The sequence below is a fragment of the Sphaeramia orbicularis genome, chromosome 8 (genome assembly GCF_902148855.1).
Source record: "Sphaeramia orbicularis chromosome 8, fSphaOr1.1, whole genome shotgun sequence".
Taxonomy (NCBI): Eukaryota; Metazoa; Chordata; class Actinopteri; order Kurtiformes; family Apogonidae; genus Sphaeramia; species Sphaeramia orbicularis.
The window spans coordinates 55,315,441-55,336,665 of NC_043964.1; the positions used below are offsets into that span (position 1 = coordinate 55,315,441).

A 21,225-nucleotide genomic window follows, 5' to 3' on the forward strand; every position below is an offset into this window, starting at 1 on the left:
TGGGGAACACCGCAAATGCACAGGCTCACATCAACAACATCAGGGTTAGGGTTAGCAGTTAGCGATTAGCAGTTGCCACATTAGTGGGTAGGGTTAGTGATTAGCCATTAGTGGCTAGCACATTGACACTAGGGCTGAGTATTGGCAAGAATCTGACGATACGATACAAATAACGATACTATGGATACAACATGATATTCATGATACTGTTAAAAGGCAATTTTTTTGCTGGTCTTTTTTAAAAATGATTTATTTCCTTGAAGAATTGATTACACCAGAATCTGCCACAAATACTAAAACCATTTTTATTTGATCCAACAGGATCTAATGCTATATACAAAATGTTCAAACTGGTGTTCAAACTGAAATTCTGTTTTACAGGACATTCCAGTTTCAGATCCTGTTCAAATGTTCAGATTCTATTAGTTCACAACTAACATCAGAACAGGATTTGAGTTCAATCCCATCAAAGGAAGGAACATTATTGAATAAAAGACTGTGAAATAATAATAAATAAAAGAAAAACAAAAAGCAAAAATGAACCTCCACAATATCTGCATTTGATTAAATACCTAAAAATGTCGATACAGTGCTTTTTAATATCGATACAGTATTGTGAAATGAAATATCGCAATATATTGAAGAACCGATATTTTCTTACACCCCTAATGGACACGCCATCAAATGGCATTAAATAACACACGAAAGGATGAAAATGCATATGTATAACACGCTGAATGCAATAAACTGCCGTCTCATACAACACGATTTCCTGCGCTCAGTCTGTCAGCTGCATCAGCCAGAGCTGAAGGACACAGTGAAAAACAACATTATGTCACAACTTATCATTTAAATACATGTGCATTAAATCTTACAGATCACAGTGGATCTAGAACCAGAGTGTTCCAAGAGCGTCTGTGGCCTGTGGAATCAGACTGCCACCCTCCTGTCCACAGGTTACTTTTTAACAATCTAAATTAAATACTCTTACCGATTTGAGACGACATAATTTTTTGCTCATTTTTTCTTTTTTTTAATCTATTAAAAAAAAGAGACGACATAGTTGAAAAGTTGAAATAATTGCAATTTTTCATTCGTTGTCTTCTCAACTTTTACTCCACACGACGCCATCTTTGTTTTGGCTGGAAGTGCGAACCACATGATCCCAAAGCACTCGAAGTCTCCAGAAACAGCCGAGCGCGCTCCATGTAGCTTTCTAACACGAACTAGTCAAAGAAAAAAATGAAAGAAGTCTGCTTGGAGCGTGCAGTTAGGGCGGGAATGGAAATGGTGCTGATGAGAGTAAAACTGTGAATAAATGGATTGTTTATGTAAGACAGTGTCTTCCAAGAGGAAGCAAGAGATCATCAGGGGCCAGCAGACACTGTTCGGTTTCCTACAGAAGCAGAGAACAGGTATTTACCCACAATACATCTAGATCTGCGCTGCAAACTGTTGTTCTCTCCACAAACATTACTAAAATAAATCTCAGGTCATGAATGTAAAGATTCCACAGATATTTTGTATTTGTTCTATTAACTTTTATGAATGAGTGAAATGACAAAATACAGGGGAAATTCTGGCCAATTTTTTTCATGTCTGGACTTAGAAAATATTCTGGGAACACTCTGTACAACGGCACATAACTTTAGTGAATGTGTAGAATTCTTAGGCCCTGCCAAACTGAAGAAGGCCTCCAAGGAGCTGGCAGAGGAGGCAGAGAGGGCGGCTTTTTGGCTCTGGATGAGAAGAAAGGATGGGTGTGGGGAAAACGAGGGTCCTGGGGGAGCTGCAGGGGGCGGGTAGGGAGACGTCCCTACTGTCGGCTCCACCACCGTGAGATGTTCCAGGAATAATGGAGCGAAACACCAATGAAGGGTGGCTCCCGGCTGATGACCTGCAGCTCCCCCACAGGCGCTGTGGTGCGTCAGGTGGAAACACCCGGCAGGAAACCCTTACCTGTGCTTATACCTTAAAATTATAGCATTACAGAGTTATTATTTATAAGTGATGATGCTATTATTGTACCAGTACGATCCTATTGGTCTGTGTGTGGAACCTGAACTACGAGACCCCCATGATTGTTGTATCTTCAGTGTAAATATTGTATTTCAAGGGTTAAACTCACTAGAATGTCGAGGCAGGGCGCTTTGAGCAGCGTGATCTGATCCTGCGATGGTCAGCGTGGTGAAGCAGGCAGCTGTTTGGCGAACTCCACTGTCTTTATGATGCATTTGGTGGACAAGTTCACTGAACTTATCCCACAGACTGACGTCCAGAGCCACACGGTGCTCCGAGCTGTTATTCTGCAAAAGAGACCAGAAACAGAAGGACCCAGAGGTCCACCTTTAACCCTGAAAGACCCGAGACGTCCACCTTTAACCCTTAAAGACCCAGAGTCCACCTTTAACCCTGAAAGACCCAAACATCCACCTTTAACCCTTAGAAACCCAAACGTCCACCTTTAACCCTTAAAAACCCAAACGTCCACCTTTAACCCTGAAAGACCCAAACATCCACCTTTAACCCTTAAAGACCCAAACATCCACCTTTAACCCTTAAAGACCCAGAGGTCCACCTTTAACCCTGAAAGACCCAAACATCCACCTTTAACCCTGAAAGACCCAGATCTACCTTTAACCCTTAAAGACCTAAACGTCCACCTTTAACCCTGAAAGACCCAAACGTCCACCTTTAACCCTGAAAGACCCAGAGGTCCACCTTTAACCCTGAAAGACCCAAACATCCACCTTTAACCCTGAAGACCCAAACATCCACCTTTAACCCTTAAAGACCCAAACATCCACCTTTAACCCTTAAAGACCCAAACATCCACCTTTAACCCTTAAAGACCCAAACATCCACCTTTAACCCTTAAAGACCCAGACGTCCACCTTTAACCCTTAAAGACCCCAAACATCCACCTTTAACCCTTAAAGACCTAAACGTCCACCTTTAACCCTGAAAGACCCAAACATCCACCTTTAACCCTTAAAGACCCAACATCCACCTTTAACCCTTAAAGACCCAACATCCACCTTTAACCCTTAAAGACCTAAACGTCCACCTTTAACCCTGAAAGACCCAAACATCCACCTTTAACCCTTAAAGACCCAAACATCCACCTTTAACCCTTAAAGACCCAGACGTCCACCTTTAACCCTTAAAGACCCAAACGTCCACCTTTAACCCTTAAAGACCTAAACGTCCACCTTTAACCCTTAAAGACCCAGACGTCCACCTTTAACCCTGAAAGACCCAAACGTCCACCTTTAACCCTTAAAGACCCAAACGTCCACCTTTAACCCTTAAAGACCCAAACGTCCACCTTTAACCCTTAAAGACCTAAACGTCCACCTTTAACCCTTAAGACCTAACGTCCACCTTTAACCCTTAAAGACCCAAACGTCCACCTTTAACCCTTAAAGACCTAAACGTCCACCTTTAACCCTTAAAGACCCAAACGTCCACCTTTAACCCTTAAGACCTAAACGTCCACCTTTAACCCTAAAGACCCAAACGTCCACCTTTAACCCTTAAAGACCTAACGTCCACCTTTAACCCTAAAAGACCCAAACGTCCACCTTTAACCCTAAAAGACCTAAACGTCAACCTTTAACCCTTAAAGACCCAAACGTCCACCTTTAACCCTAAAGACCAAACGTCCACCTTTAACCCTTAAAGAACCTAAACGTCCACCTTAACCCTTAAAGACCTAAACGTCCACCTTTAACCCTTTAAAGACCCAAACGTCCACCTTTAACCCTTAAAGACCTAAACGTCCACCTTTAACCCTAAAAGACCCAAACGTCCACCTTTAACCCTAAAAGACCTAAACGTCCACCTTAACCCTTAAAGACCCAAACGTCCACCTTTAACCCTTAAAGACCTAAACACAGCGTGTGTCTTCGTGTGTGTTCATGTGTGTGTGTTCATGTGTGTGTGTGTTCATATGTGTGTGTGTTCATATGCGTGTTCGTGTGTGTATGTTCATGTGTGTTCGTGTCTGTGTTCATAAGTGTGTGTGCGTTCATGTGTGTTCATATGTGTGTTCATGTGTGTGTTCATGTATGTGTTCGTGTGTGTGTGTTTATGTGTGTGTTCATATGTGTGGTCGTGTGTGTTCATGTATGTGTCCGTGTGTGTGTGTGTTCATATGTGTGTGTGTGTTCATGTATGTGTTCATGTGTGTGTCCTCGTGTCTGTGTGTTCATGTATGTGTTTGTGTGTGTCCTTGTGTGTGTGTGTTCATGTGTGTGTGTGTGTGTGTTCATGTATGTGTTCATGTGTGTTCATAAGTGTGTTCATGTGTGTGTGTTCATATGTGTGTGTGTGTTCATGTATGTGTTCATGTGTGTTCGTATGTGTGTTCATGTGTGTGTGTTCATATGTGTGTGTGTGTGTTCGTGTGTGTGTTCATATTGTGTGTTCATGTGTGTGTGTTCATATGTGTGTGTGTGTGTGTTCATGTGTGTGTGTGTGTGTGTGTTCATGTATGTGTTCATGTGTGTTTGTATGTGTGTTCATGTGTGTGTGTTCATATGTGTGTGTGTGTGTGTGTTCATGTGTGTGTGTTCATATGTGTGTGTGTTCGTGTGTGTGTTCATGTGTGTGTGTGTGTGTGTGTGTGTGTTCATGTGTGTGTGTTCATATGTGTGTGTGTGTTCATGTGTGTGTGTTCATATGTGTGTGTGTGTGTGTGTTCATGTGTGTGTGTTCATGTGTGTGTGTTCATATGTGTGTGTGTGTTCATATGTGTGTGTGTCCTTGTGTGTACCGTGGTGTATTTTCCCAGCTGACACAGTGAAGGAAACGTGTCCTGATGAGCTCGTCGGACTCTGTCAATCATCTCCTCTGTGTCCGCTGACAGAACGTAAAGCTCCGCCTCCAGCGGCCTCTTCTCCTCCTTCTTCTTCTTGGTTCTGTCATTGCGGACAACTGTCAGTCCAGGACAAAACCGCTGCATTAGAATCTGTCATTGAACATGTGAGGTCCCACAGCAGCCGTGGTTTCAGAACACACACTGAACTTCTACTTTAGTGTTTAAAGCAAAGTGAACATGAAGAGATGTTTCTGCAAAGAGTCGGACAGTTTCTAAAGATAAGTTCATTAAATTAAACTCTCTGTTCGTTGTCCCTCTGGAGGATAAGCGCTTCAGAAGGTCAGAGAACATCTAAGACTACGTTCACAGCAGGTCTAATGAACAAGTCCGATTTTTGGGCGAAATCTGATTTTTTTTCTGCATTGGTTCTTATTCCACATCAAATGCGACTTCTGTCAGTTTTGAGTCTGACCTGAATGTGACCCTGAAGTGACCCACATGCACTAAAGAGAACCTGAAGTGACCCACATGCACTAAAGAGAACCTGAAGTGATCCACATGCACTAAAGAGGTCCTGAAGTGACCCACATGCACTAAAGAGAACCTGAAGTGACCCACATGCAGTAAAGAGGTCCTGAAGTGACCCACATGCACTAAAGAGGTCCTGAAGTGACCCACATGCACTAAAGAGAACCTGAAGTGACCCACATGCACTAAAGAGGTCCTGAAGTGACCCACATGCACTAAAGAGGTCCTGAAGTGACCCACATGGACTAAAGAGAACCTGAAGTGACCCACATGCACTAAAGAGGTCCTGAAGTGACCCACTTGCAGTAAAGAGGTCCTGAAGTGACCCACATGGACTAAAGAGGTCCTGATGGAAGACCAGACCACGCAGACACACACTGTGTTTACAGTAGGGATGTAACGATATGAAAATTTCATATCACGGTTATTGTGACCTAAATTATCACGGTTACTATTATTGTCGCGGTATTGTTGAAATGGGCTCAAAATGTTCAAAAACTACTTCTACACTAACAAAAAATAATGTAACCATGCTGTCTGCTGAAACAAAAAAACAAAACAAAAAAACTAATAAAATAAGACGTACAATGTACTTTCTGTGGTAAAATGTGAATATATTAAACATTATGTCAACATCAAACGTACAAATGTGCATTAAAGATGGCACCTTATATATGTGTGTGTGTGTGTATGTATATATATATATATATATATATATATATATATATATATATATATATATATATATATATACACACACACTGTATGTTTTTCCTCCGCTCCTCCTCCTGGGACGCAGAATTGTTGTCGCATTTCAATGACATAAAGATCAGATAAATGTGACCTGGCCGTTCAGACTGAAGCCGCATTGGAAAATACTACATACGTATTAGATTCAGGACCACATATGAAAGTGGTCTGGGTCAGATTTAGGACCACATATGAAAGTGATGTGGGTCAGATTTAGGACCACATACAAAAGTGGTCTGGGTCAGATTTAGGACACATACAAAAGTGGTCTGGGTCAGAATTAGGACCACATTAGAAAATGATCTGGGTCAGAATTAGGACCACATATGAAAGTGATCTGGGTCAGAATTAGGACCACATACAAAAGTGATCTGGGTCAGAATTAGGACCACATACGAAAGTGGTCCGGGTCAGATTTAGGACCACATACGAAAGCGGTCCGGGTCAGATTTAGGACCACATATGAAAGTGATGTGGGTCAGATTTAGGACCACATATGAAAGTGATCTGGGTCAGAATTAGGACCACATACAAAAGTGATCTGGGTCAGAATTAGGACCACATACGAAGTGGTCCGGGTCAGATTCAGGACCACATATGAAAGTGGTCTGGGTCAGATTTAGGACCACATATGAAAGTGATGTGGGTCAGATTTAGGACCACATACAAAAGTGGTCTGGGTCAGATTTAGGACCACATACAAAAGTGGTCTGGGTCAGAATTAGGACCACATTAGAAAATGATCTGGGTCAGAATTAGGACCACATATGAAAGTGATCTGGGTCAGAATTAGGACCACATACAAAAGTGATCTGGGTCAGAATTAGGACCACATACGAAAGTGGTCCGGGTCAGATTTAGGACCACATACGAAAGCGGTCCGGGTCAGATTTAGGACCACATACGACAGTGGTGCGGGTCAGATTTAGGACCACATACGACAGTGGTCCGGGTCAGATTTAGGACCACATATGAAAGTGGTGCGGGTCAGATTAGTGCTGTTCAGACTGTCTGTACCAGATCAGATCCAGGTCATATATGGGTATAAAAATCAGATTTGGGCCACATTCGCTTACGGTCTGAACGAAGCCTTAGTCGTCTTAATAAGATACTGCATGAATACGACACTTAATTTAACCATTATCAAATAAAACCATATTAAAACCATCTCATCATATCCCAGCAAAGGAACAAGCTTGTGTTTGTTATTTTAAGAGTAGGACCATGCGTAACTAGTGAACACTTTAGTTTAATAAGGTTAAATTTATCTGACATAACCATGTTTTATTGTTTACATTTGGCATCATCTCCCCTTTCGGTCTGTTATGGGCTGAAATAAATAAACATTGAGAAAAGAAATATTTTGGAACTGCCACAAAAGTAGCACTGGGTCTATATGGGTTAAAAAGAAATAATAAATAAGTAAGTAAGTGAGTAAATAAATAATAAATAAATGAATAAATACTTGATGTTACTGTACCAAGGAAATAAAATGCTAAGAAAATGTTCCATGGTGTAACTGAAACACAAAGTAATAGAGTAATGTATGCAGGCCAAGTGAGCAGTGTGTGGGTCATGTGTTACCACTAAACCACCACCAGGGGGAGACAAGAGTCCAGGTTCAGTCAGATGAAATGCACAGTGACAGGGTGTTACCTGTGTTATTCATTCTGCTTGATGTGTTTTAGTTCTGACTGGGCTCTGTTCTGCTGATGAACGCCTGGTTGTGTCGTTACTTACTTCATTCATTACTTACACACACACACACACACACTCAGTGTACTCACGCTCTTTGGACATGCCCACGTCGAGGCATTTCTGCAGCCGACAGGACTGGCAGCGGTTCCTCGTCACCTTGTTTATGACACACACTTTGTCCCTGTGACATGTGTACACCATGTTTTTCTGGATGCTCCTCCGAAAGAAGCCCTGAGACAAACAGAGACAGGACGAGAAAGGACAACCAGGGTTAGCTGGGTTACCGGGGTTACAGGGGTTACCAGGGTTACAGGGGTTACCGGGGTTACAGGGGTTACCGGGGTTACAGGGGTTACCAGGGTTACAGGGGTTACCGGGGTTACCGGGGTTACCGGGGTTACCAGGGTTACAGGGGTTACCAGGGTTACAGTAACCCAGTGTTTTTCAACCTTGGGGTCGGAACTTCAAATGGGGTCGCCTGAAATTTCTAGTGATTGCTAAAAAATAAAATAAAAAAAAACTTGAAAGAGACAATCACAATACATTAAAGACATGACAAACTGTGGTTGTGAAACTGAAGCTCTGTGGTTCTGTTTCTGTGTCAAATGTTCATTGTGGTCAGTTTCAGATGCTGCAGCTCTTTCATAATTCATAGTTTCAGTTCTTGTTTGTTCAGTATTAACTGTCCTCCTTGTAAATCACAGCTGGACTGACTGGACAGATCCTGACCGAGGAAAAGCACATTCTCCCTTTGTGCAGTAATCTACACCTGGATTTGCTGCTTCTGTCCATAATAATAGACATTATACAGACTAAATGTCCTCTAAAATTAACTTTTATTTGCAACATAGTATAGCAAACTATTACATGGTCAAAAACAAATTGATTTTAGCAAAAAAAAAAAAAGTCTCCGTTTTGAATGTGTGAGGTCGCCAGAAATGTGTGATGTTAACATGGGGTCATGAGCCAAAAAAGGTTGGGAACCACTGCAGAAACCCTAACCCTAAACAAAAGCTCAACAAACCACACAAGCGTCTTTTCCATCGGACATCTGCGTAAAACTTTACTGACATTAAACTAAATGTTGAAAAAAACAGAAATGTGTAATGTTGGTTTTTGCATTACATCACAAATGTGATCATTTGTTTATCATCGCAAGTCATTCCATAAACATGAATGTAATTAGAAAAGCACTAGGAGAGCCCCCCCCACACACACACACACAATCACCACCAAAATTTAATCATTTTTCTTTCTTTCTTTCTTTCTTTCTTCCTTTCTTTCTTTCTTTCGGATCCCCATTAGCTGTACCATAGCTGCAGTTATTCTTCCTGGGGTCCTTAAAATACTTTTTACAACTTGTCAGTGTGAATAACATACAATATAATCACACAAAACTATTTTCACAAACTACATAACATACAAAAAAATAAACATCAGACAAAAGTACAGACAGGACAGCTCCTTTAGGTCAGTGGTATAGTATATACATGCATATAGTCAGTTAACCCAGGTATCAGACATTTATGGTCAATAGATGTTTCTTGACTAACTTCTTGAATTTCCTTTTCCACTTTTCTTGTGTGATGTGTTCCTGTAGTTTGTTCCATTCTTCCATTCCTCTGTTTATTAACATTCATTTCATTGCATTTGTTCTTCATTTGGGTCTGTGTAAAATTACCTCTGGTTGCCTGCCTGGTTGCATAGCTATGTCTATCTGAACTAAAACAAACATTTTTGTACAAGATGGATGTTTTTTTGTTCTAGTAATATTTCTAAAGAAAACCAGTAGTGAATAAAGTCATCTTTTTTTAACAGATAGTCAGTTCCAGTGGTTCTGCATCACAGTAACATTTGTTGTGTAGCCACACTGTAGCGTGGTGCGAACGGCTCTATTTTGTGCAATTTGCAACTTTTTAATATTTTCTAGTGTCGTGCATTTGACCAGACTGCTGGACAGTACTCCAAGACTGACAGCACTAAGGACTGAATCACCAGTTTAATTCAACTAGGTGACATAAAAGCTGCACACCTTTCGACCACACAAACTTTATTCCCCATCTTGGTCGTCATATTATCAATCTGTTTAGTCCAAGACTATTTGTTATCTGACATAACTCCCAGTAATTTTGTGTCTTGAACTTGTTTCACAGATATTTTATTTATGATGAGATTCAATTCAGGTTGATGCTGCAGCTCACAGGTGTCAAACATGCGGCCCGGGGGCCAAATCCGGCCCGCCAAAGGGTCCAGTCCGGCCCTTGGGATGAATTTGCAAAGTGCAAAAATTCCAAAGTCAAGGCTTTTGAACTTGTGCAAAAATGCAAAAATTACACTAAGGTATTATCAGTCCTTTTATTTCAGGTTCCACATTCAGAACAATTCAATCTCCAGTGGGCAGGACCAGTCAAATACTACCATAATAACATAGAAATAATGACAACTCCAATTTTTTCTCTTTGTAAATGTAAATATTTTCATGTATTTACACTAAAACGAAGATTAATTTCACAAAAAATGTGAATAACCTGAAAAAATATGAACAACCTGAAATGTCTTAAGAGAAGTATGTAATATTTTAACAAGATTCTGTCTGTTATTAAACGTTTTGTGTGTTTGTAGATCCACTGTGATCCGTAAGTTATAATGTACATGTGGAAATGATAAACTGAAGCAGAATAGTGTTAAAATTACACTTATTTTTTCAGTTTGTTCATGTTATTCACATCTTTCGAAAGGATAGTTTGTAGATGTAAACCTTTTCATACTGTAAATTTACTTTTTTCATTCTAAAACATGGAGAAAAGTTTGGAGTTGACAAATAATAACATAATAAGATATAAATTTTACTGGTCCAGCCCACTTCAGATCAAATGTAGTTGAATGTGGCCCCTGAACCAGAATGAGTTTGACACCCCTGCTGTAGAGAATGACTTGAGCCAAATATAAAACTGTTTGTTTTTCATACATTAAGAACCAGCTCATTGTTCCTTATCCATTCAGTCACAGATTGTAATTCCTTCTGTAGGGATAGATTTAACTGCAGACATGTGTTCCTTGTGCCAGTATCAACATTTGATGAAAATTTAATCAAAGTCCATCCATAAGTTTTTGAGTTATCTTGCTAACAGACAAACAAACAAACAAACAAACAAACAAACAAACAAACAAACAAACAAACCCCAATGAAAACATCACCTCCTTGGCGGAGGTAAATCTGTGTCATTTTGAATCTAGAACGCTGGTTCCTCTTCTATCTGCTACTAAATTCTAAACTGATGTGGTTTCCTGCTGTGTCCACACATACACACACACGTTTGGGTTCAACTCTTCTTCTTTTGTTCTAATGTCTGTCAACATCTTTTTTTTTTTTTTTTTTATTCATGTGACTGTAGTTGCGGAAAAAGGTCTTTCCATTACAGTTTTGCACGATATACCAGTTTCGCTACGCCTGAAAAACCACGTCTGGCAAGTGCAAAAACTTTTCAATGACAAATGAGAGTTTTGGGGAAATGGTCGTTTTTCCATTAGACAAATTTTTATGCACAAGTTATTTTCATTCAACTTGAGGGTCAATGGAAAAGCAACTACTAGTCGCAAGTACTAATCACTTTTCCATCTGTGCAAAATATTACCCATATTTGCTAAAAGTCGAAAAAACAGAAGTGCATCATGTCGGTTTTTCCATTAAATCACAAATGTGATGATTTGTTTATTTATTATTGCGACATGACACGAGAAGTCATTCCATAAACATGATGAAAAAACCTTAATCTGGTGTTGATTTACAGATATATTCATTATTCTTCTATATTCCTCCTCTATCTGCTACTAAATTCTAAGCTGATGTGGTTTCCTGCTGTGTCCACACATACACACACATGTTTCTTTTAAAACTCTTCTTCTCTTGTACTTTTGTCCATTTGTGTATGACTGAGGTAATGATGAAGATGATGGGACGATAACGTTTCTGTTCCGTTTGTGTCAGACATTATGCTTTGTAGATGTTTTTGTTGAACTAGGACACAGCAGTGACACTCTGGAACAGGTTTAGTTCTGGTTCTGGGTCTGTGACAGGAAGAGAACAGTCTGTTAGTTGGGTCAGAACCGGTCCAACCTTGACCCAGACCTCCAGAGTCCAGAACAGGATGAGCTGCTTTCATGTTTAATCCTTTGTTTTGGTCGAGGAGTGATGAGTGTCCCAGCAGCAGCTCAACAACAGCCCATGAACAGCCCTGATATCACAGCACACACTACTGACATGTGTGTGTGTGTGTGTGTGTGTGTGTGTGTGTGTGTGTGTGTGTGTGTGTGTGGGATTAGACCAGAGGCTTACAGAGCGATGGCAGGTGTAAAGGTCACGACCTCTGCACTGAGCTACGATACACGACCATCTGCATCATCTGCTGTATGTCTGTGATTCACAGGATTTATACAGATACATAGATCTATAACAGATAGATCTACAAAAGATAGATAGATCTGTAATAGACAGATCTATAATAGATAGATAGAGGATAGAAGCTTTATTGTTATTGCACAGTGAATACGACATTGCACTTGGCCTCCATATAAAAGAAACACAAATAACATTCCAACTACACTCTTCCCACACATAAATACATTCATCAAGCACAACAAACACATCATTATTAAAATATTTCTGTATAAAAGTGCAACTGTATAAAAAGTGCTTCTGTATAGAAGTGCAACTATATAATTAAAGTACTTTATAAAAAGTGCATCCGTATAAAAGTCCTCTTGCTTGGATTTTTAAAGTGCTGGTGTCTGTGGTGTGAGTCGGTGGTTTAGATGGTGGATGGCTTTGGGGAAAAAACTGTTAATGAATCTGGTGGTATGTGTTCTGATTGGCCTGTATCGTTTCCATGAAGGCAGAAGAGTGAAGTGTGACGACCGGGATGGGAAGTGTCTGCAACTGGAAGTGTATCTATAATAGATAGATCTATAACAGATAGATAGATAGATAGATAGATAGATAGATAGATAGATAGATAGATAGATAGATAGATAGATAGATAGATAGATAGATAGATAGATAGATAGATAGATAGATAGATAGATAGATTGTAGTGCATGTAGTTTTTTTTTATATTTTTATTGTCATTTTCTTTTTTATGCTTTTCTTAAATGTCACATTGTTTTATTTGATGTAATTTCTAGTTAATTATTCTATTTTTATCCATCTTAAATTCTGGATGGAAAAGTCAGATTTTCATTGTATAGAGAAACCTGTTTATTTACTGAACACATGACAATAAAACACTTTGAATCTTGAAAAAGTGAATGGTAGTCCCACATGTAGAACAAACACCACAGACATGGACCAGTGCAGAACCTCTGCCAAGGAACTCAAAAAGTTAAGGACGGATTTGGATGAAATTTTCAACTAGAAGCACTCAGAGAGCGCAGACCTCCACCAAGGTAGATCTCCCCCCTCCACCACCCCCACCCCACCCCCGATCACCACCAAAATTTAATCATTTCTTCCTTGTGCCAGTATCAACATTTCCTGAAAATTTCATCCAAATCCGTCCATAACTTTTTGCGTTATCCTGCACATGGACAGACAGACAAACCAACGCCGGCAGAAACATAAGCTCCTTGGTGAAAGAAACAAATGTAAACACTGGCACGAGGAACAAAGGATTAACGTTTTGGTGGTGATGGGGGGGGGGGGGGCAGATCTGTCTTGGAGGAGGTCTGTGCTCTCTGAGTGCTTCTAGTTCATCATGTGTACGTTCAGTATGAGCAGCTCAACATGGTCTAACACACACACACACACACACACACACAAAATAGAATAAAACTAAATAACAGAACAGAATACAATAGAAACAAATACAATAGAAACAAATACAATAGAAACAAATACAATAAAAACAAATAGAATAGAAACAAATAGAACAGAAACAAATACAATAGAAACAAATACAATAGAAACAAATACAATAAAAACAAATAGAATAGCCTTTATTGTCATTGTGCTGCTCCAGTCAGTGTAATAATATTAATGTGAGTCTGTTGTGTGTGTGTGTGTGTGTTTTGTGTCTGTGTGTTGTGTATGCCTGTGTCCTGACCCCCTCCCCCACCTGTCTGGATGGACGTCCTCGGCCTCACCACTGTGGATGGGCCTCCTCGCCCCTGCCTGTCTCATCCAGCGGGATGGACCCCCCATGTGTCCACCCTACTGCATCCTTGTAGACTAGAACTACATCTGCAAATGGACGTCCATCAGTCCTGGTGCATCTATAGCCTGTCCGTCCATGGGAGTGGATCTCTCCTTCACTGTGGTTCTCCCCGAGGTTTCTCCCTTTTCCCACTGGGTTTTGAGTTTTTCCTTGCCGAGAAGGAGGGTCTAAGGACGGGGGATGCCCTGGACACTACTCATTTTCTTGCTGTTCATTTGACTGTTGTTTACTCCAACTGACTCTGTAAAGCCCTTTGAGATAACCTGTTGTGATATTGGGCTATACAAATAAAGTTGAATTGAATTGAATTGTATGTGTGTATGTGTGTTGTGTGTGTGTTGTGTGTATGTCTGTGTGTGTGTGTGTGTCTGTTGTGTGTGTGTGTGTATGTGTGTGTGTGTTGCGTGTCTGTTGTGTGTGCTGTGTGTGTTGTGCCTGTGTTGTGTGTGTATATGTGTGTGTGTGGTGTGTGTGTGTGTGTCTGTTGTGTGTGTGTGTGTGTTTTATGTCTGTGTGTTGTGTGTGTTGTGTATGTGTGTATGTCTGTGTGTGTGTGTGTGTGTGTGTGTGAGTGTGTGTGTGTTGCGTGTCTGTTGTGTGTGCTGTGTGTGTTGTGCCTGTGTGTTGTGTGTGTGTGTGTGTGTGTGTGTGTGTCTGTTGTGTGTGTGTGTATGTGTGTGTGTGTGTTGCGTGTCTGTTGTGTGTGCTGTGTGTGTTGTGCCTGTGTGTTGTGTGTGTATGTGTGTGTGTGTCTGTGTGTGTGTGTGGGTCTGTTGTGTGTGGGTGTGTGTGTGTATCTGTTGTGTGTGTTGTGTCTGTTGTGTGTGTTGTGTGTGTCTGTTGTGTGTGTGTGTGTATCTGTTGTGTGTGTTGTGTCTGTTGTGTGTGTGTGTGTCTGTTGTGTGTGGTGTCTGTTGTGTGTGTGTGTGTTGTGTGTGTGTGTGTGTCTGTTGCGTGTGTGTGTGTCTGTTGTGTGTGTGTGTCTGTTGTGTGTGTGTTTTGTGTGTGTGTGTATGCGTGTTGTGTGTGTCTTTTGTGTGTGTGTGTCTGTTTTGTGTGTGTGTGTGTGTGTCTGTTGTGTGTCTGTTGTGTGTGTGTGTGTGTGTTGTGTCTGTGGTGTGTGTGGTGTCTGTTGTTGTGTGTGTGGGTCTGTTGTGTATGTGTGTGTGTGTCTGTTGTGTGTGTGTGTGTTCTGTTGTGTGTGGATGTGTGTGTGTGTTTGTGTGTATGTGTGGTGTGTCTGTTGTGTGTGTGTGTGTGTGTGTGTATGTGTGTGTGTGTGTGTGTGTCTGTTGTTGTGTGTGTGTGTTGTGTCTGTTGTGTGTGTCTGTTGTGTGTGTGTTTGTGTGTGGTGTGTGTGTATGTGTGTGTGTGTGTCTGTTGTGTGTGTGTGTCTGTTTTGTGTGTGTGTCTGTTGTGTGTGTGTTTGTGTGTGTGTGTGTGTCTGTGTGGTGTGTGTGTGTCTGTTGTGTGTGTGTGTGTGTGTGTCTGTTGTGTGTGTGTTTGTGTGTGTGTGTCTGTTGTGTGTGTGTGTGTGTCTGTTGTGTGTGTCTGTTGTGTGTGTGTGTGTCTGTTGTGTGTGTGTGTGTGTGTCTGTTGTGTTTGTGTGTGTGTGTGTGTCTGTTGGTGTGTCTGTTGTGTGTGTGTGTGTGTGTGTGTGTGTGTCTGTTGTGTGTGTGTGTCTGTTGTGTGTGCGTGTGTGTGTGTGTCTGTTGTGTGTGTGTGTGTGTGTGTGTGTCTGTTGTGTGTGTGTTTGTGTGTGTGTGTGTGGTGTGTGTGTGCGTGTGTGTGTCTGTTGTGTGTGCTGTGTGTTGTGTGTGTGTCTGTTGTGTGTGTCTGTTGTGTGCGTGTGTGTGTTGTGTCTGTTGTGTGTGTGTCTGTTGTGTGTGTGTGTGTGTGTGTGTGCGTGTGTGTGTCTGTGTGTGTGTGCGTGTGTGTGTCTGTGTGTGTGTGTCTGTTGTTGTGCGTGTGTGTGTGTGTCTGTTGGTGTGTGCGTGTGTGTGTGTGTCTGTTGTGTGTGTGTTTGTGTGTGTGTGTGTGTGTGTGTGTGTGTACCTTGCAGCCCTCACAGGCGCTGACTCCATAGTGATATCCTGAAGACTTGTCCTGACACACAAAGCAGGGCTTGTAGATGCGAGGAGGGGGTGGAGGGGAGGGGGGGCTGGGCACCAGCAGGTCCTCTCCAGAACTGGTGCTTTCTGTTTCTATGGCTGCAGGAGGGACCACACATGCAACAACAGGTCAGCAGCACATCCATGATCACACACATACTTCACATTCGCTGGATTAGGTTGTGTTTCTGACGCTGAATGATGTTCCTGAACGACTGAGCTACAGAAACACTGAACTCATCATTAGTGACGTTTAAGAAACCAGTAAACAGGAAGTCTGCTCCGTAAGACAAACAGCTGCTGCGTTTGGGTCAGCTGGGGAATTCCATAACTCTGATCAAAAAACCCCTTTTCCTCATCAATATTTGGACTTTTTCTTGGAACGCTACAATTCATTTCTGAAAATATTAAGAATTATTATCCTCTAAAAATGTTCAACTTTATTTGGATTTTTTTGTTCTGATAATATAAGAATTTTATTCCAAACAATATTACATACATCCATAGTCTCTGTGGCCCGGGTCCTCCATCTTTATTTCAGTGCTTATTAAAATCTTTAATATATACATAAATAAAATTAAAATAAAATAAATAAATACAAGCAAATACAAGAACCTACTTAGTGTTATTCATTTCAAAGTATAATCTTCTTCAGCTGATGGCCTCTTTTTAAGAAAATATCATGTAACGTTATCTAAACAAGTGGAAAAAAGTAGGTGGAGCTTACTAATACCCCTGCCCCGCCTCCTCACTGATGCCCCGCCCACTCAGAGATTCATTTAGTCTTAACTTTCTTTTTAAAAACTTTTCAAAATTTGTAAAAAAAAAAAAAAAAAAAGCAAAAATTGAGACAAAAGCACATGCAAAGAACGTGTGTGAAATATGAAAATAATAATAATAATAATAATAATAATAATAATAATAATAATAATAATAATAATAATAGGAGTTTCTGGTGTTTCTTCAGCATCTGTTTGTTGGATGCAGTTATGTGGAAGGTTTTGGAAATGATGACTGATTAAAGGATGACGAATGAAAGGATGACTTCGGACAGTGAATAATTACAGTAATTCCATCTACATACATCAGTCCAATAATTCCAGTATGTATGTGAGTGTGACTCCTCCTCTGTGACCTCTGACCTCCACAGTCAGATGAACACAGTGTAAAACAGGTTCAGTAAAACACCCACAGACCAGTTTACTTCAGAACTGATCCTGTTGGTTTCATTCATGTTCCTCCCAAATAATCCAACAAAACAAACAGTCATCACAACAGCCTGAGACTTCAGGACACGCCTCAGGAAAACTGAAAATACTCCATAAAATATGAAAATTCTACCTCAACAGATCATGGTCATGTGATCTTTTTTCCAGATGTCCCAGCCCTGACCCTCTACAGCAAAGAAACCAGAACACCCATGTCTGTCATTGTCTGTCCTGTCTGTCCATGTCTGTCCTGTCTGTCATTGTCTGTCCTGTCTGTCCTGTCTGTCATTGTCTGTCCTGTCTGTCCATGTCTGTCCTGTCTGTCAATTGTCTGTCCTGTCTGTCCTGTCTGTCATTGTCCTGTCCTGTCTGTCCAGGTCTGTCCCTGTCTGTCATTGTCTGTCCATGTCTGTCCTGTCTGTACATGTCTGTCCTGTCTGTCATTGTCTGTCCTGTCTGTCAATGTCTGTCCATGTCCTGCCCTGTCTGTCATTGTCTGTCCATGTCTGTCCTGTCTCTCCTGTCCGTCCATGTCTTTCCTGTCGTCCTGTCTCTCCTGTCTGTCCATGTCTGTCCTGTCTGTCCATGTCTGTCATGTCTGTCCTGTCTGTCATTGTCTGTCCTGTCTCTCCTGTCTGTCCATGTCTGTCCTGTCCGTCCTGTCTCTCCTGTCTGTCCATGTCTGTCCTGTCTGTCCATGTCTGTCCATGTCTGTCCTGTCTGTCTTGTCTGTCTTGTCTGTCCTGTCTGTCCATGTCTGTCCTGTCCGTCCTGTCTCTCCTGTCTGTCCATGTCTGTCCTGTCTGTCCATGTCTGTCCTGTCTCTCCTGTCTGTCCATGTCTGTCCTGTCTCTCCTGTCTGTCCATGTCTGTCCATGTCTGTCCTGTCTGTCTTGTCTGTCCGTTCTGTCCAGGTCTGTCCTGTCTCTCCTGTCTGTCCATGTCTGTCCTGTCTCTCACTGTCTGTCTGTCTGTCCTGTCTCTCCTGTCTGTCCATGTCTGTCCTGTCTGTCCTGTCTCTCCTGTCTGTCCATGTCTGTCCTGTCTCTCCTGTCTGTCCTGTCTGTCCTGTCTGTCCTGTCTCTCCTGTCCGGTCTGTCCTGTCTGTCCATGTCTGGTCCTGTCTGTCCTGTCTCTCCTGTCTGTCCCATGTCTGTCCTGTCTCTCCTGTCTGTCCATGTCTGTCCTGTCTCTCCTGTCTGTCCTGTCCTGTCCATGTCTGTCCTGGTCCGTCTGTCCTGTCTGTCCTGTCTCTCCTGTCTGTCCTGTCCATCCTGTCTGTCCATGTCTGTCCATGTCTGTCCTGTCTCTCCTGTCTGTCCATGTCTGTCCTGTCTCTCCTGTCTGTCCTGTCTGTCCTGTCTCTCCTGTCTGTCCATGTCTGTCCTGTCTCTCCTGTCTGTCCTGTCTGTCCTGTCTCTCCTGTCTGTCCATGTCTGTCCTGTCCATCCTGTCTGTCCTGTCTCTCCTGTCTGTCCTGTCTCTCCTGTCTGTCCATGTCTGTCCATGTCTGTCCTCCATGTCTGTCCTCCATGTCTGTCCTGTCCGTCCTGTCTCTCCTGTCTGTCCATGTCTGTCCATGTGTCCTGTCTGTCCATGTCTGTCCTGTCTCTCCTGTCTGTCCATGTCTGTCCTGTCTGTCCATGTCTGTCCTGTCTCTCCTGTCTGTCCATGTCTGTCCTGTCTCTCCTGTCTGTCCTGTCTCTCCTGTCTGTCCATGTCTGTCCTGTCTCTCCTGTCTGTCCTGTCTCTCCTGTCTGTCCTGTCTCTCCTGTCTGTCCTGTCCGTCCTGTCTCTCCTGTCTGTCCATGTCTGTCCATGTCTGTCCTGTCTGTCCATGTCTGTCCTGTCTCTCCTGTCTGTCCATGTCTGTCCTGTCTCTTCCGTCTCTCCTGTCTGTCCTGTCTCTCCTGTCTGTCCTGTCTGTCCTGTCTCTCCTGTCTGTCCATGTCTGTCCTGTCCGTCCTGTCTCTCCTGTCTGTCCTGTCTGTCCATGTCTGTCCATGTCTGTCCTGTCTGTCCTGTCTCTCCTGTCTGTCCTGTCTCTCCTGTCTGTCCTGTCTGTCCATGTCTGTCCTGTCTCTCCTGTCTGTCCTGTCTGTCCTGTTCTGTCCTGTCTGTCCTGTCTCTCCTGTCTGTCCATGTCTGTCCTGTCTGTCCTGTCTGTCCTGTCCATCCTGTCTGTCCTGTCTGTCCATGGTCTGTCCTGTCTCTCCTGTCTGTCCTGTCTGTCCATGTCTGTCCTGTCTCTCCTGTCTGTCCTGTCCATCCTGTCTGTCCTGTCTCTCCTGTCTGTCCTGTCCATCCTGTCTGTCCTGTCTGTCCATGTCTGTCCTGTCTGTCCTGTCTGTCCATGTCTGTCCTGTCTCTCCTGTCTGTCCTGTCCATCCTGTCCATCCTGTCTCTCCTGTCTGTCCATGTCTGTCCTGTCCATCCTGTCTGTCCTGTCTCTCCTGTCTGTCATTGTCTGTCCATGTCTGTCCTGTCTGTCCATGTCTGTCCTGTCTCTTCTCTCCTGTCTGTCCATGTCTGTCCTGTCCATCCTGTCCGTCCTGTCTCTCCTGTCTGTCCATGTCTGTCCTGTCTGTCCATGTCTGTCCTGTCTCTCTCCTGTCTGTCCTGTCTGTCCTGTCTGTCCTGTCTGTCCATGTCTGTCCTGTCCGTCCTGTCTCTCCTGTCTGTCCTGTCTGTCCATGTCTGTCCTGTCTGTCCATGTCTGTCCTGTCTGTCCCTGTCTCTCTGTCTGTCCTGTCTGTCCTGTCTGTCCCTGTCTGTCCCATGTCTGTCCTGTCTCTCCTGTCTGTCCTGTCTGTCCATGTCTGTCCTGTCTGTCCTGTCTCTCCTGTCTGTCCATGTCTGTCCTGTCTCTCACTGTCTGTCCTGTCTGCCATGTCTGTCCTGTCTGTCCTGTCTGTCCTGTCTGTCCATGTCTGTCCTGTCTCTCCTGTCTGTCCTGTCTGTCCTGTCTCTCCTGTCTGTCCTGTCCATCCTGTCTGTCCTGTCTGTCCATGTATGTCCTGTCTCTCCCTGTCTGTCCTGTCTGTCCATGTCTGTCCTGTCTCTCCTGTCTGATCCTGTCCTGTCCTGTCTCTCCTGTCTGTCCTGTCCATCCTGTCTGTCCTGTCTGTCCATGTCTGTCCTGTCTGTCCTGTCTGTCCTGTCCATCCTGTCTGTCCTGTCTGTCCATGTCTGTCCTGTCTCTCCTGTCTGTCCTGTCTGTCCATGTCTGTCCTGTCTGTCCTGTCTCTCCTGTCTGTCCTGTCCATCCTGTCTCTCCTGTCTGTCCATGTCTGTCCTTGTCCATCCTGTCTGTCCATGTCTGTCCTGTCTCTCCTGTCTGTCCATGTCTGTCCTGTCCATCCTGTCTGTCCTGTCTGTCCATGTCTGTCCTGTCCATCCTGTCTGTCCTGTCTCTCCTGTCTGTCCATCCAGTGTCCCTGAGGTGGTTTTATTGGAATTTTTCAGATTCAGGGACACTGTCCTGTCGTCCAGCCTGATCTAACCCTCTAAACCAACACACTCACACCCTCCTCCTCCTCCCCCTCCTTCTCCTCCTCCTCCTCTCCCTCCTCCTCCTCTAACAGTCATACCAGACAGTCCAGCAGGAGCAGATTCACCTCCTCCACTTCTACTGGTTTACTCTGACACAGATATGAAGACACTGATCCTCCTCCTCCTCCTCCTCTTCCTCTCTCTCCTGTTTGTGTTGTTCTTCTCACTGATACACTAACTCTACCTCCTCCTTGTCTTCCTCCTCCACCTCCTCTCTCCTCTCTGTTCACTAACTCTTCCTCCTCTTCTCCTTCCTCCTCCTTCAACCTTCTCCTCCATCTCCTCTCTCTACCTCTGACCTCTTTTTCGTGTGTGTGTGTGTATATGTATGTGTGTCTATATCTATA

At 43.0% G+C, this 21,225-nt stretch overlaps 1 pseudogene; it reads right to left on the reverse strand.

Annotated features, from left to right (window-relative positions):
* The window catches only part of LOC115423523 (retinoic acid receptor alpha-B-like), a 45,678-nt pseudogene that overhangs the window by 11,013 nt on the left and 13,440 nt on the right, over positions 1-21,225 (reverse strand).